Source organism: Myxocyprinus asiaticus, chromosome 5, assembly GCF_019703515.2.
Source record: "Myxocyprinus asiaticus isolate MX2 ecotype Aquarium Trade chromosome 5, UBuf_Myxa_2, whole genome shotgun sequence".
Lineage (NCBI taxonomy): Eukaryota > Metazoa > Chordata > Actinopteri > Cypriniformes > Catostomidae > Myxocyprinus > Myxocyprinus asiaticus.
In genome coordinates this window covers 51367253-51382764 of record NC_059348.1, presented here as the reverse complement: position 1 = coordinate 51382764, position 15512 = coordinate 51367253, and the positions used below count along the sequence as shown (strand labels likewise).

Here is a 15512-nt window from a genome sequence, read left to right as displayed (position 1 = left end):
TTTCAAGTTTTTTTAACTTTCCCTTGGTTAACCCATTAAACTGCTGAATGAATATCAACAATCATCTGCAACCTGAATAAGTGTCTTTGTTACATTCAAGTAGCCTACACTCCATGTGTTTGAGTTTGTGATTTTAAGTTAAAATTAAAATAATTTATCAATGCCAATCTGTTTGTTAAAGCTAAAGAAAACGATGCGCATAGTTGTAATTAATTTCATATAGCTTACTCATTCCTTCATTATATTTGTACTCCGGTCACAAAATGTTTTTGTGTTGCATTGATTATGGTAGGTTAAACATCATTAGGAGATTTAAAATATAGATAGTGCTGTTTTTATTGAACAATTTCAACACTGCAGCTCTGTGAACTCTTGACTCCTGCTGCGGAAACTCTGTTGTGCAACAGTTTTTTTTCCCACTCGATCTGTTATAATGTCATATAATGCTACTAAAGAGACAATCTAAAAAAAAATAAAAATGTATCTGTAGACCATAGTGTGTCTACAACTTTGCTGGGCTGTTTTCATCACCAGTACAAAATCAGGAACTGCTCAATCCTGTTTGAATGTACTGAGAGAGGCAGGAAATAAATTTGGTAATTTTAAGGTTCACTCTTAAACTCATTCTGGCCCTCACATGGCGCTTGATTTGATTCTCTTTGGCTTTTTATTGTGCACAACAGGTAAGACAAAAAATGTACTTCCACGCTTTTGAGTCTTTATGTTTCTATAAATGACCTTGATCATCTTTGTTCACGTGTGGCTGTTAGTGTTTCTTTATATGATTTCATTGCTATTACATAATGCACATAATGGTGCATTCTGTGATTTCTGAGTTTCACGTTTGCTGCATATATTTCACCTACATTGCGGTTTAGGTCATTCAGCTATATTGACAGCAAATTACATGTGAATTTGGGGGACTCTAGACCTTTGGCTAACTGTGCTTTGGCCACAAAAAGACATATAGTGTCCTGAATATGAACTATGGGAACTCATTGTATAACTGTTGCACTGATTAACAACATATTTATATCTGAGTGGGCAAAGAAAGTGTTAAGAAAGTGTTGGTTCAACAGTGTTGTGATGATTAACCGTTATTTTATTTTTTTACTTGGTATGTCATCTACAGGCACTTTGAGCATGAAGACATTGAACCATGTAACTGTGAGAACTGGAGGAACTGTTACTATCCCATGTCTGTATGATGATCAGTATAAACTAAACCAAAAATACTGGTGTGTAGGACTGCTGTGGATCACGTGCCAGATTAAAGCACATACTCACAAAACAATGAAATGGCAAATAAATGATTACCCAGCAAATAATATTTTTTACTGTGCAACTCAACAATCTGTCAACCTCTGATTCTGGATATCACTGGTGTGCTGTGGAGATTGGTGGCCATGACACCCTAAATGAAAAATACAAATTGTATTTAACAGTTACAACAGGTAAACGGGGGTTTTGTGGTGCATTCGAACCATTTTTAGTTTGCTGGTATTAATTCATGGTATACGATATGATGCAAGCTTTTGTGCTGCAAAACCAATGTTGGTTTTGCAGCACAAAAGCTTGCATAATATCATATACCATGAATTAATATTCAATAATTATAGCTCTCTGAGCTAAAGGCATACTTGGTCTGTAATAATGCTTTGCCCAAGGCTACATTTTAAAATAAAATTAATTGAAAATTGTCATCATTAGCTCATTAATTCAATTATTTATTGCTTATTTGCAATTTATAGTGGTGGGGATTTTTATTAATCTCAGTGTCTCGAGTCTTTTGAATCTATTCACTAAAAAGATTCATTCAGATTCGTTCATTAATTAGTTCAATGACTGTTTCTGCAAATTACATTTTTGGGCCAGTAAATTGCGTTGATCCAAAAGCATTCAAAGTCATTCACGACCGGAAGAAATCTAATTATCCTTTGTTAAAAAAAGACAATAATATAATAAAATTATAATGAGTTACAGTCTCATCAGCCAATAGTCGGGAACAAGTCTGCGTCTAGAAGTGTCAGGTCTCTGTCTGCTGCAGACAGTCCTGTAGTGTGTCTGTGACTAGTCACAGTCGCTATGACGGATTTCAAACCTGTCATGAAGCGAAGTCGTCAGGAGTGCATACTGTCCAACCTGATCTTATAAGAATTTGTAAGAAAAGTACAAGATGGCGAATTCGTAAGATATCGCACAACTTTGTTCGTACTGAAACGTACAACATATACACCAAGCAATCACATACGCTTCCCACTGTCCTTGTGGACCCCAGTGTTATATTTCTGCCTTGTTAAACTAAATGTCCATTGAGGCAAAGGTAAATTTAACAATGAAGTGTAACACCTTACCCAGACCCTAAACCTGAACATGATAGTAATGGAAAAACCCATGTTGTGTTTCGAACGCGAGTGTGATATTTTCCTTAATTTTAACCGCTAACCCAAACCCCATACATAAACTTAACCATAAAGTGTAACAACTTATCCAGAACCGAAACCTAACAATGATAGTACACAGAGGTGGGTAGTAACATGCTACATTTACTCCATTACATTTACTTGAGTAACTTTTTAGGGAAAAAATGTACTTTTAGAGTAGGTTTAACTTTCTACTCTCACTCAAGTAAATTTCTTATGAAAAAAATTTACTTTTACTTCGTTACAATGGGTTGCATTCCTGTCGTTACATTACTGGGTTTTATTCTAGTTAATGTGTGATTTATTGAGAGATTATTGAATGGGACTTTTCCGACAGCAGAAGTTCACACAGCTGCGCACGCTGTCACAGACTGTCACTCAAGCCGAGTCCATCACTGCTGCATCATCAAGCTCTTCAAACTAAGTGAAACACTTTCTTCGCTCTGCACAGTGAAAAAAAAAAAGAATAGTTTCGTCATACAATGCCTTCATTTAACACCAAGACAAGCTGATATTTCAAGATTAAAATCTCAGCTTCAACTTAAGGGAGCATGTTGAGGTAAGTTGTGGCTCTAATGCTAACTTAGGCTTTTCTGTGTAATGTGATGGTCATTTTCAGGGTGATTCTGTAAATATGGGCTCTTATGACATCAGTTTTTAAGTGTACATTTTTTAAATCAGTGCAGCAACATATCAGTGCGCTTTGTCCCACGTCCCGCATGATATGAGCAGTATTTACGCATTTACCCCAGGCTCTCGCGGGGATACTGGAAACTATCGCAGCTACTTCGGGCTGATTAACTGTATAAATCCATGTAAACATCCAAGTTAAGTGTAAATGCTTTTTGCTCTGCCATTCGCGTGATTGATAACTGGAGCTAAAACAGACAGCATTTCTGCGCATGCGCAGCGAGGTACACGGGGCACACGCACGAGAAATGTGCAGGCGCAGACGATCATATGACGAAGAGAGTGGCTGTGTCCAAAATCGTTCACTCATTCACTATTTCCAATATAGTGAATGGCACTGAGTGAATAAAATGAGTGAGTGAATTCGGACGCTGACGTATACACCAAGCGTCGGAGTCTGGGGCTGTCACATATAAACTTTTAAAATACTTGGGCCTTACTTATTCTTATTAAATAATATATTAATACAATAAATCTTCACTCTGTTTGTCATTTTTAATGTATATGTTAATATAAAGAGTAAACACATTTTATCAGATGTACATTATTGTATTTATTTGTTATACTTTAATATCTTTAAACTCCAATATAAGCGTTTCTGGGTGCATAGCGCACTCATCCGACCATAGACAGCACCAAAGTTATCCTAACTACATGTTTTAACGAAATATTTAAATCATCAACAGAATTATCATTTCCACTGTGTGCAGACTCCCGAGTTAAAATAATCACTATTTCAGCATTATATATAATTTTCATGTTTTCACTGTAATAATTACTAGAAAGGTTTCCTTATTGACAAATTCATCCAGATCTGACAAAAGCTCTTAAAGGGATAGTTCACCCAAAAATGAAAATTCTCTCATCATTTACTCACCTTCATGCCATCACAGATGTGTATGACTTTCTTTCATTTGCTGAACACAAATTAAGATTTTTATAAGAATTCCAGATCTCAGATCTTTTGGTCCATACAGTGCAAGTGAATGGGTGCCAACATTTTAAAGCTAAAAAATCAAATCAAATAAGTTACCATAAAAGTAATCCATAAGACTCCAGTGGTTAAATCAATATCTTCAGAAGCGATGTGTTATGAGAACTGGGTCGACAATAAAAAAATTGTCTACAAAAATTTTCATTGTCGAATAGTCGTTTGATCTCATTTAACGTAACATGAGATCACATTAAACTCTGATGACTTGCGAGAGCAGCACTGCAGTTTGCGCCTGACTGAGGAGAGGAAGAATTACTCAGCTTACAGTCCAAACGCACTCTAAACATTCCAAACGGCTTCAGGTGATGTAGATCACAAAGTATGAGGGAATTATAATGCAAAAATACAAAATAAGTATAAAATAATACAATATAATTCGTTGTGGAATAAGTGGAGCTGCCGCTCCACTGAAGCAAAACTTGCGTGTCGAGCGTCTTTAAAGGAAACACCCCGGCGTTACATCTTTAATGCAGTTCTATTTAATACGTTATAGCTTTATTAATGTTTAAATAATATGGGTGCAGATCATGTAAATAACTACAAACTCAGAAACTGGCATTTATCTGTGCAGTCAGCACCTCTTCTACGAGTTGTGCGAATGTCCCGATCTAAGGCAGATTTATTAATAAGAGATAGTTTTTTTGTTTTTTTTTTTGTGATAAAGATGGATTGAAGTGAAGTGGTAGTCTTCGCCCCATTATACACTGCAACAAAATATGTTTTTGATTTGTTTTTGTTTTGGCTTGTTTTCCCATATAAATATCTAAAACTCCTTTAAAACAGCGTACATTTACTTTAGCAGCTATACTGCAGAAGAAAAATAGTTATCTGAGAATGTTGAATATAATATTAAAAATACAAATATTTTAAAATATCTAAAAATCCTTTAAAAAAATATGCATTCACCTGAGAAGCAGCATATATGATATTTAGACTTGCTTTTAGAGAATGGATCTTGAATAAAAGTATATTTAGTCTTTCGTAGAAGTATAACCAAGTGAAAAAATACACTTATATACAAAATACACTTATATTTAAGATACATTCTCTTAAAGCAAGTCTAAATATCATATATGTTGCTTCTCAAGTAAATGTATCTTGTTTTAAGGAATAAATGGAAAACAAGACAAAACACTTGATAACAATAGGATTTTTTTGCAGTGAATTTTTTACTGAATTAAACTTAATAAAAATTATTTTTCCCATTAATTCAGTGAATGTCATTTAGAGGTATTTTTAAAAGATGATTGTGCCCTCTTTATTGTAATTGGTGATTCACAATATTGCCCCATGCTGGGCAGGGAGAAAAATGTCTAGCAAAAAATGAAAATATTGATCTGTTTCTCACCAAACCTACAATATCACTTCTGAAGATATGGATTTAACTACTGGAGTCATATTACTTTTATGCTGCCTTTATGTGCTTTTTGAAGCTTTAAAATTTCGGCACCCATTCATTTGCATTGTACTGACCTACAGAGCTGAAATATTCTTCTAAAAATCTTAATTTGTGTTCTGCAGAAGAAAGTCATACACATCTGGAATGGCACGAGGGTGAGTAAATGATAAGATAATCTTCATTTTGTGGTAAACTATCCCTTTAAAGTGATAGCTCAGCCATAATTTAATATTATGTCATCATTTCTCAACCCTCATGTTGTTCCAAAGCAGTGTGACACTTTGTATTATGTGGAACACAAAATATGTTAGACAGAATGTTAGAGACTGACAGTCTCAGTCACCATTCACTTTCAAAATATGGAGAAAAAACACATTCACTGAAATTAAATAATGACTCAGGCAAACATTCTGTCTAATATCTGCTTATTGTGTTGCATGGAAGGTAAGAAAGTCATACGGGTTTGGAACAACATGATAGTGAATGATGACAGAATTTCCATTAATAATAATAATAATAACAATAATAAAGTCAATAATAATTATACACGTTAAATGTGTATAATGTAATAGGATGTAGGGAGTTAACGTCCATTATGTAATTTTTGAAAGTAACAAGTTACTCACTACTTGAGTACTCTTTTAATTGGATACTTTCTTACTCTTACTCAAGTAATTATTTATGTTAATACTTTTACTTCTGCTTGAGTAATTATTAATTACTACATTAAGTAATTTTACTTTTACTTGAGTACAGTTTTTGGCTACTCTGCCCACCTAATGTAAAAAGGCTTGTTATGTGCTACATAAGAAAGCGAAACTTCTGGGTTCAGAACGTGCATTTATGATATATTTAGCTATTTTAACCCCTACCCCCAAAACCCATTCCTAAACCTAACCAGAAATTTAAACCTGTGACCATGATTGTAATTGATAAATACATTTTGTGTATGACAGAATATAGGAAATATGAGGGTTTTGAAGAAGAAGAGGGAAGCAAACTTGATTGGTTGGTGTATAAGTTGTACATTTTCGTACGAATCTAATTTGCCATCTCGTACTATTCTCACGATTTCTCATGAGACAACAAGTAATGAGCAACAGCCAATAAAATATAAAGAGAGCAATGCATTGTGAGGCAGGACCCTTACAAAAATAATCAGTGAACTACATGAACTATCGATTTTTGTAACAAAATAATTTAAAAATAAAATAAAAAAACCTAACCCATGACTACCGAACCACTGTCACATCTATATTTTCAGGACCTGGCTTGAAGGAATGCATGCCGGTCAGAATTTATGTTTGATTTTTGGCAGCACCGCTTCTGCGCCACCATGATGCATGTCATCATAATACTGCGAGACCAGCTGGCTGGGTCAGCAGCTGCAGTTTCCCCAAAGCAGCTCCACAAGCTTTTAAATGGCCAGATTTTCTTACGAAAACGATGATGTACGCTTTATTTATTCTGACATTTCCAGTTCTGCTGACTCTTACAAATCTGTCAAGCACATTTTTACATAGGAAAACAATTGAAAAACACAGCGGGCGGATGCATAACATATTTGTGTGAACAGACTCATATAACACAGCAATAGTTTCTCAAAGTTACCTCTCAAAAAATGTATTCTTTTGATCAGTCGATTGTAGGTAAATATACACTTCATCCATACTGTTTTATTGAGTGAGAAACCACTCCAAACGATTCAGTGAATGTGTGGTCCTAACAAATCGGACTGAATCGCAAATTGATTCAGACCGTTTTGCTAACTCATTTTGCCAACTGACTGAAAAAAAAAAAAACAACTCAAAAGAATTATTAAAGAATCGGGCACTGCTAATTTTGATTTAAACAGCTAACGAAATACGGGACACGTCATCATTGCACTTATGGTACACAGTGTGTACATGTAATGGGAGCCAGCTGGTACATGATATAGCAGGGCGGTATGTGTAAACCTCACTCCCCTGGCCTCAAGAGGTGCACAAGCGAGCCTCCTCGTTAGTGCGCCCACCTCCCATGCCGGCTGATGGCGATTCGAATCCTGCTCGGGGCAGGTCGAGCAGGACCCATTACAGTGGTGCTGTGACCCGAATGGGAGTGAGGTTTAGGGAGGTGAGTTTAAAGGAATAGTTCACCCAAAATTTAAAATTTGCTGATAATTTCCTCACCCTCAGGCCATCCAAGATGTATCTGAGTTTCTTTCTTCATCAAAACAGAATTTAAGACTTTTAGGATTTCATTTCAGACCTCCTCCACTAAACAATGCAAGTGAATGTACTCCATTTTTTGACGGTCCAAAATGCATATTTAGGGCGCATCAAAATAATCCACACGACTCCAGTCGACAAATAAAGTTCTTCTGAATGCAAACGACTGATTATTTTGAGAAACAAAACAATACTTATATACTTTTTTAACTACAAATGTTCGCTTCCGTACATCTCTGTGACGTGTGCTCATGAGAGGGATGACGGAAGCGAACATTTGTAGTTAAAAAGTATAAGTATTGTTCCCTATCTGTCACTCACTCGACGTTGTGTCGATATAGTGACACTAGGGGTCACTCTTGGGAGCCCCAAACACCTCTGCTTTTTTGAAAAATGGCCAATGAGAATTGGCGAGTGGAATTTGCATGCCACTCCCCGGACATATGGGTATAAAAGGAGCTGGAATGAAACCACTCATTCAGATTTTCTCTTTGGAGCTGAGCGGTTCTATTCATTGAATCTGAATTCATCTACAAAGTTCATTCACCTCATCTGCTGGATTCTATGGCACATTTCAGCGGCTTCTCCCCCTCTGCACCCGTGGAGTGCAGAGAACGACCCTGGGCGCTTCGGCAGAACAACTAAAAGAGTATATTCTAAAAGAGTATATTTTCTTTCTAAAAGAATGGCACACACAAAACGTCTTTTTAAAGATGCCTTTCCGTTTGTGTGTTATTCCTGGTTGCAGTCGTTATCTCACCGCTTCTGACAGCCACGATCGCTGTCTTACATGTCTGGGCGCTGCCCACACTGAGACATCGTTCGTGGATGTGTCTTGTCCTCATTGCAAGAACATGACCATGGCAACGTTGCAGTCCTGGCTTGCATTCGTAAGAAAGGCAAGCTCGACCTCTTGTTTGGAGCCCGGGAAGAAGACGAGTTATCGAGCATAGCATCGGAGGGCGGGCCGTCCAGTCGGACGCAGAGGTTTTGACTGGGCTTCCCCTTCGGGAATGGTCGCCCATTCCCAGGCGACGCGGAAATGACGGACATGCTTTCCCAGGTGGCCGCGAGCGTCAGGCTAGAGTGGAACCCTCCACTCTCCCCTGAACCCTTGTGGCTCAGCGATTGGTTCCTGGGCTCAGGGCGCCACCCACAGCCACGCCCCTCCCCCTTTCCTTTCTTCCTGGAAGTGCATGAGGAGCTGACAAGATCGTGGGAGGCACCTTTTACCCAAGGTGGATAAGGCGCTCGCGGTGCACTTGTGTCCACAGAGCACCACCACCTGGTGTGGGCACCCGAAGCTCCCGTCCAGGGCCTGTAGGTTTATGTTGTCCCTGATGGCTAAGGCCTACGGTGCCGCAGGAAAAGCCGCCTCTGCCCTGCATGCCATGACTCTTCTGCAAGTACACGAAGCCAAGGCGCTAAAAGAACTGCACGAGGGTAGTTCTGACCCAGGATTGATGCAGGAACTGCGCTTGGCAACTGACCACGTTCTCTGGGCAATGAAGGTCACAACGTGGTCTCTCGGGAAGGCGATGTCCACCCCGGTGGTCCAGGAGCACCACCTTTGGCTCAACTTGGTTGAGATGCGAGAGGCGGACAAGGCACAATTCCTTGACGCCCCCATCTCCCCGGTTGGCCTATTTGGTGACACCGTCGAGGGCTTTGCCCAGCAGTTCTCAGCAGTGAAGCAGCAGACGGAGGCCATACAACACATCCTGCCCCAGCACGGCTCAAGACCCCACACCCCGTCTGCTCATCGCCGTCCTCCTGCAACAACAACACCGGCTCCGCCGCAGCCCACCCCCATGGCCGTGGAGCCCAACGCAGGAAGCAGAGGCCACCCGTCTCACGGCCGGCCGCTAAGAACCCGAGGAAGGCTTCGAAGCACCTCTGAGACGGGTGACCCAGGGGCAAGAAGACCCACTTCTCTGGAGTTGGTGAGCAGACCACTCCATCCTTGGTGGAGGGCTGGGAGGAGAATCTTTTGTTTCATTTTCATTTAATTTTGCCGCATGTCCAAGAGGCTGCGGTACCCAAAAATTCAACAAAAGAGCGGTTTTCTTGTTCCCTGGGTCACATGGCTGGTGCGCACGGCTGTCATCACTACCACCGTCCACCATCCCATCTTTGCAGGTATGGTGCTCCAGCGGCGAACCCCCCGCCCCTGTGAGCCCAGCTGTGGCACAAACAAGCCCACACGGGATTGGTTCCAGTGGACTATGGGGACAAGACTCCTCCTCCCCCCTCCTTGGCCAATCTTATGTTGGGTGGCAGGAGCTGGGTAAGTGCTTCGATGTCCCTGGACTTGAGCGTCCGGCATCAAGATTGGTTTGCAGCGGTAGACCTGAAGGATGCGTACTTCCACGTCTCGGTCTTACCTCGACACAGACCCTTCCTGCGGGTTTCCTTCGAAGGATAGGCGTACCAGTACAAGGTCCTCCCCTTCGGCCTGTCCTTGTCCCCTCGCATCTTCACGGAGGTCACAGAGGCAGCCCTTGCCCCACTAAGAGAAGTGGGCATCTGCATCCTCAACTATCTTGACGACTGGCTAATCCTAGCTCACTCTCGAGAGTTGCTGTGCGCACACAGGGACCTCATGCTCCGGGACCTCAGCTGACTGGGGCTTCGGGTCAATTGGGAGAAGAGCAAGCTCTCCCTGGTTCAGAGCATTTCTTTTCTCGGTTTGGAGTTGGATTCAGTCTCGATGACAGCGCGCCTCACGAATGAGCACGTGCAGTCGATGCTGAACTGTCTGAAAGCATTCACACGGAGGACAGCGGTTCCACTGAAAATTTTTCAGAGGCTCCTGGGGCACATGGCATCCTCAGCGGTGGCCACACCACTCAGGTTGATGCATATGAGACTGCTTCAGCACTGGCTTCAGACTCGAGTCCCGAGATGGGAATGGCGCTGCGGGACACATCGCGTGGCCATCACGCTGATCTGTCACCGCCTCTTCAGTCCTTGGACCGACCTTGCATTTCTACAGTCAGGGGTTCCCCTAGAGCAGGTCTCCAGGCGCGTTGTGGTTACAACAGATGCCTCAAAGACGGGCTGGGGCACCGGATGCAATGGGCATACAGCCGCCGGCTTCTGGACTTGCCCGTGGCTGCGTTGGCACATCAACTGCCTAGAGTTGTTGGCAGTACTGCTTGCCCTGAGCAGGTTTCGGCCGTTGATGCAGGGCAAGCACGTGTTGGTCCGGACGGACAACTGAGCTTAAGGCACTCTCTTTGAAGACTGCCCTTCTGACTGTGCTCACTTCCATCAAAAGGGTAGGGGACCTGCAGGCGTTCTTGTTCAGCGAATCGTGCCTGGAGTTCGGTACAGGTTACTCTCACATAATCCTGAGACCCCGACCGGGCTATGTGCCCAAGGTTCCCACGACCCCTTTTAGGGATCAGGTAGTGAACCTGCAAGCGCTTCCTCAGGAGGAGGCAGACCCAGCCTTGGTGTTGCTGTGTCCGGTGTGAGCTTTACACATCTATTTGGATCACATGCAGAGCCTTAGAAGCTCCGAGCAGCTCTTTGTCTGCTTTGGTGGACAGCGGAAAGGAAGCGCTGTCTCCAAACAGAGGATCGCCCACTGGGTCATTGACGCCATCGCGATGGCCTATCAGGCTCAGGACGTGCCACCCCCTGTGGGGTTACGAGCCCACTCTACCAGGAGTGTGGTGGCCTCCTGGGCCCTGGCCAGTGGCGCCTCTTTGGGAGACATCTGCAGAGCAGCGGGCTGGGCAACACCCAACACCTTTGCAAGGATCTACAATCTCCGGGTTCAGCCGGTCTCGTCCCGTGTATTGGAAGGCACGAGCAGGTACGTTCCGGGACAGCTGGCCAGGTGTACCACTTGCGCATAGGGCCTTTCCCCTCCCTTGAGGTGAAGACATGCGCTCTTGTCTCCCAGTCGTGTTCACAGACTGTGATCCCTGGATGACTTTCCTCCTTAGCCCTCTGGCAGTTGAGTTTCTGGAGAAACTCGCTGGCTGGCCCAGTACATGCGCTAATGAGCCCCTGTACTGAGGTAGGTGCTCCACATGTGCTGGTTCCCTGAAGGTGACCCCATGTGATATCTTCCGTAAAATCGTTTCCCTGTCGGCAAACTGCATCTTCCTTGGGCAGAGGCCCCTCTGCCCCCGGTCGCCATGCTCTGTAGAAACTCCTCGCCCTTCGTGGTAGGACCTACCATGGGACCTCTCCACATGACATATTTCCGACAAGACTCGGTAAGACCATGTGACGTATTCCACTCAAAATACCCCCCCCCCCCCTTTTTTGGGTGGGGTGTGGTCTCCGCGGTGGACACCCCTCGACGCAGACACTTATGGCTCCCAGTCAGTTAACAAATTCCACTCTTTTTGGGGAGAAAAGAGAGGGAAAGAGGCCTCGGCTGGGCTAGATTGTCCCTATAGTTGGGCAGTCGACTTGTTCCTGATGGACCGTTCGAATCTCATAAGAGGGTTGGGGGAGGTTACGTGACGGCTTGGTGCGCTGGCTACGAGGCACACAGTGGTCTGCCCGTCACACACCGCCAGTTCACGTAACACATTTCAGATAGTTGTGGTGTTTTGTATAGGGACCCCTAGTGTCACTTCATTGACACAACGTCGAGTGAGTGACAGATAGGGAACATCCTGGTTACTTTCGTAACCTCCGTTCCCTGATGGGGGGAACGAGATGTTGTGTCCCTCTTGCCACAATGCTGAACAACCTGCTGAAATGGCCGGGACCTGGTCTCAGCTCCTCAGCACAAAACCTGGAAGAGTGGTTGCATACCAGCTACTTTTATACCCGTATGTCTGGGGGAGTGGCATGCAAAGGTGTTTGGGGCTCCCAAGAGTGACCCCTAGTGTTACTACATCGACACAACGTCTCGTTCCCTCCATCAGGGAACGGAGGTTACGAAAGTAACCAGGACATTTTGTTTCTCAAAATAATCAATCGTTTGCGTTCAGAAGAACTTTATTTGTCGACTGGAGTCATGTGGATTATTTTGATGCACCCTAAATATGCATTTTGGACCATCAAAAATGGAGGACATTCACTTGCATTGTTTAGATGAGGAGGCCTGAAATGAAATCCTAAAAGTCTTAAATTCTGTTTTGATGATGGTAGAAACTCAGATAAATTTTGGATGCTGAGAGTAAATTATCAGCAAATATTCATTTTTGGGTGAACTATTCCTTTGGGAATGGGAGCCAACTAGTATGTGACAGTGGTGTGCTATATGTAAACCTCACTTCCCTGGCCTCAAGAGGCGCACTAGCGATAGCCTATAGCCTTTAGCCTCCTCGGGGCAGGTCGAGCAGGACCCATTACAGTGGTGCCGTGACCCAAATACGAGTGTGGTTTAGGGGGGTGGGTTTAACGGGAGCCAGTTGGTACACGATAGCTGTGTGGTATGTGTAAACCCCCCTCCCCTGGCCTCAAGAGGCGCACTAGAGACTGATGCTAGGAGCTGTAGCCTTTAGCCTCCTTGTTAGCATGCCCGCCTTCCATGCCAGCTGATCTCTATTTCTGTGTGTTCAGATCCTGATGTCTCTGTGGTGAACAGCAGAGTAACTGGACAGGAAGGTGTTAATATCAGTGTCCAATGTCTCTACAGTTCTGGATATAAGACTAAATTTAAACAGTGGTGCAGATTTAAAGATCAGAGCTGTTACACAGTGGGATGCAATGACACATCTCAGAATCCATCAGTCCAGATCAGTGACGATGGGAGAGAGTCCTTCACTGTGGTGATGACTGGACTGACAGAGAGTGATTCTGGCTGGTACTGGTGCTCTGTAGGAAATCTACAGGTTCCTGTTCAACTTACTATTACTGAGACACCAGGTAAAACAATACCTTAAAGGTTTTGTTGTTAGTAACGATAGCGACATAAGTTATTATTTTTTTTTTTCTAACAGCAGACGTGGCCACCAATGTGAACACTGAGAAGGACATGTTAGTATCCCATTTTCATTCATGTTTAATGTTATATATTCAAGTCTTATATTCAAGTCTCATTGCCACATGTTTTATCCAAACTTCTGAAATGTTGTGAGGGTTTGAATATGTCCTAATTTTACATGTCAAACTTTAAATTCAATTTATTTCTATTCAGTTCAACTTTATTCAATTCTTTCAGTAGTGTGCTCTTCTACTTGATCTTTCAGATGGCACATGGAGAATTTCTGTCTGTCACAGAACTAGAGGAGTTCAAAGGCTGTTTTCCACATTAATTTAATGGATCACATGATGAGGAAAAGGGTTGACAATAAGCGATTTTGAGTTATCTTGTTTTCCTTTCATGGTTATTAATTCTTGTTCTGTTTCGGTTTCAATTGATTATCAGTTATCATTTACACCTGTGTTTAATTTGTTATTGTTCTCTGTTTTCTTTGATCTCACAATCTATACTCATTATGCTTATGTTTTGTGTTACTGGCGGTGAACATGAGAAGCTATGAAGTAAAACTATGTTGTTAAAGGGCCTTTTTGTGCGTGATCCCTGTGCCTTATCTCTCTGCATTTAGTCTTATTTTCTTTCTTTCTTTTTCTTTCTGCGCATGTACACATGCTGTACACTCGCTCTGGTCATGCGTCAAGCGCAAGGAAGTGTAATCAAGCTTCAAATCATGATTGTGGCATGGAGACTGCAGATGGCGAGATTTACATTGAAAAAGGAGTTACACTGTGGTCTGTTCTCACCCAAATACCAGTTTATCGCTTCAGAAGACATTGATTAAACCACATAAGTCATTGTGCCAGAACGACCCAGCCCTCCATCTCGTAATTGTCGCCCCGCCAATTAGGGCCGTCCTTCAGCCAGGCTCACAGCAAGAGTGGGCTGGAGAGAGGAGAGGTTCTTAATGAGCCTCATTTGGGCAGCAGATGATGAGGCACACCTGATGTGAAATAGCCTCATCACTGCTGCCATTTAAACACAGAGTGTTCCTCTCCTCAGGCAGCCGGATCTTATGTGCACACACTGACATTCTCGCTGATCCAGCAGCAAAGCAGGGAGAGTACCGGCCGAATTATATGCACGCCAGATCCACTCCCCAGACCCCCAGAGCGAATAAGATATGTCTTCAGGGGTGACAGCACATTTTACAGCCAATGGGCAGGGTTGGGAGGGTTACTTTTGATATGTATTCCACTACAGATTACAGAACACATGCTGTGAAATGTAATTTGTAACGTATTCCGTTAGATCACTCAAGGTCAGTAATGTATTCTAAATACTTTGGATTACTTCTTCAGCCAGTACAGTAAGACAAAATACACATGTTAAAAATACATTCTCTGAAAAACCTAAATATCTTATGCAGTGTTGTTTCTAAAACAAGATAAATTAAACTGATCTTGTTTTAAGGATTTTTAGATATTTTTTCAGGAAAACAATACAAAAAATATTATCAAGAATATGATTTTTGCCCTAATATCAAAGGTCTTACTAGAAAAAAGAAATTATGATCCAATGTGAATTTTCTTGATAAAAAAAACATGATCGTGCCTGGTAACGTGCATGTAAAATGGCTAGAAATAGCATTTTAGCTTAGCGTAAAGCTGACAATTTACACAAGGTTTATTTCTATTTCTTCTGCTCCAAACTTACTTCAAACTTACTTCTCTGTCTGCTCGTATGAATGTAACACATCATAATAAAATGTTTCACCGCTGTTCAAATGCATTTTCGATCATGTCATTTATATGTATAAATGTTTTCCATCTGAAAGGACTAAATATTAAATGAAACAAATGACAGTAAAATGCAAAGTAATCTCTTCAGTAATCAAAATACT

At 42.1% G+C, this 15512-nt stretch overlaps 1 pseudogene; it reads left to right on the top strand.

Moving 5' to 3' along the window:
* Nucleotides 1-425: 425 nt before the first annotated feature.
* LOC127441649 (polymeric immunoglobulin receptor-like) lies at nucleotides 426-15171 on the top strand (annotated as a pseudogene).
* Nucleotides 15172-15512: the final 341 nt, after the last annotated feature.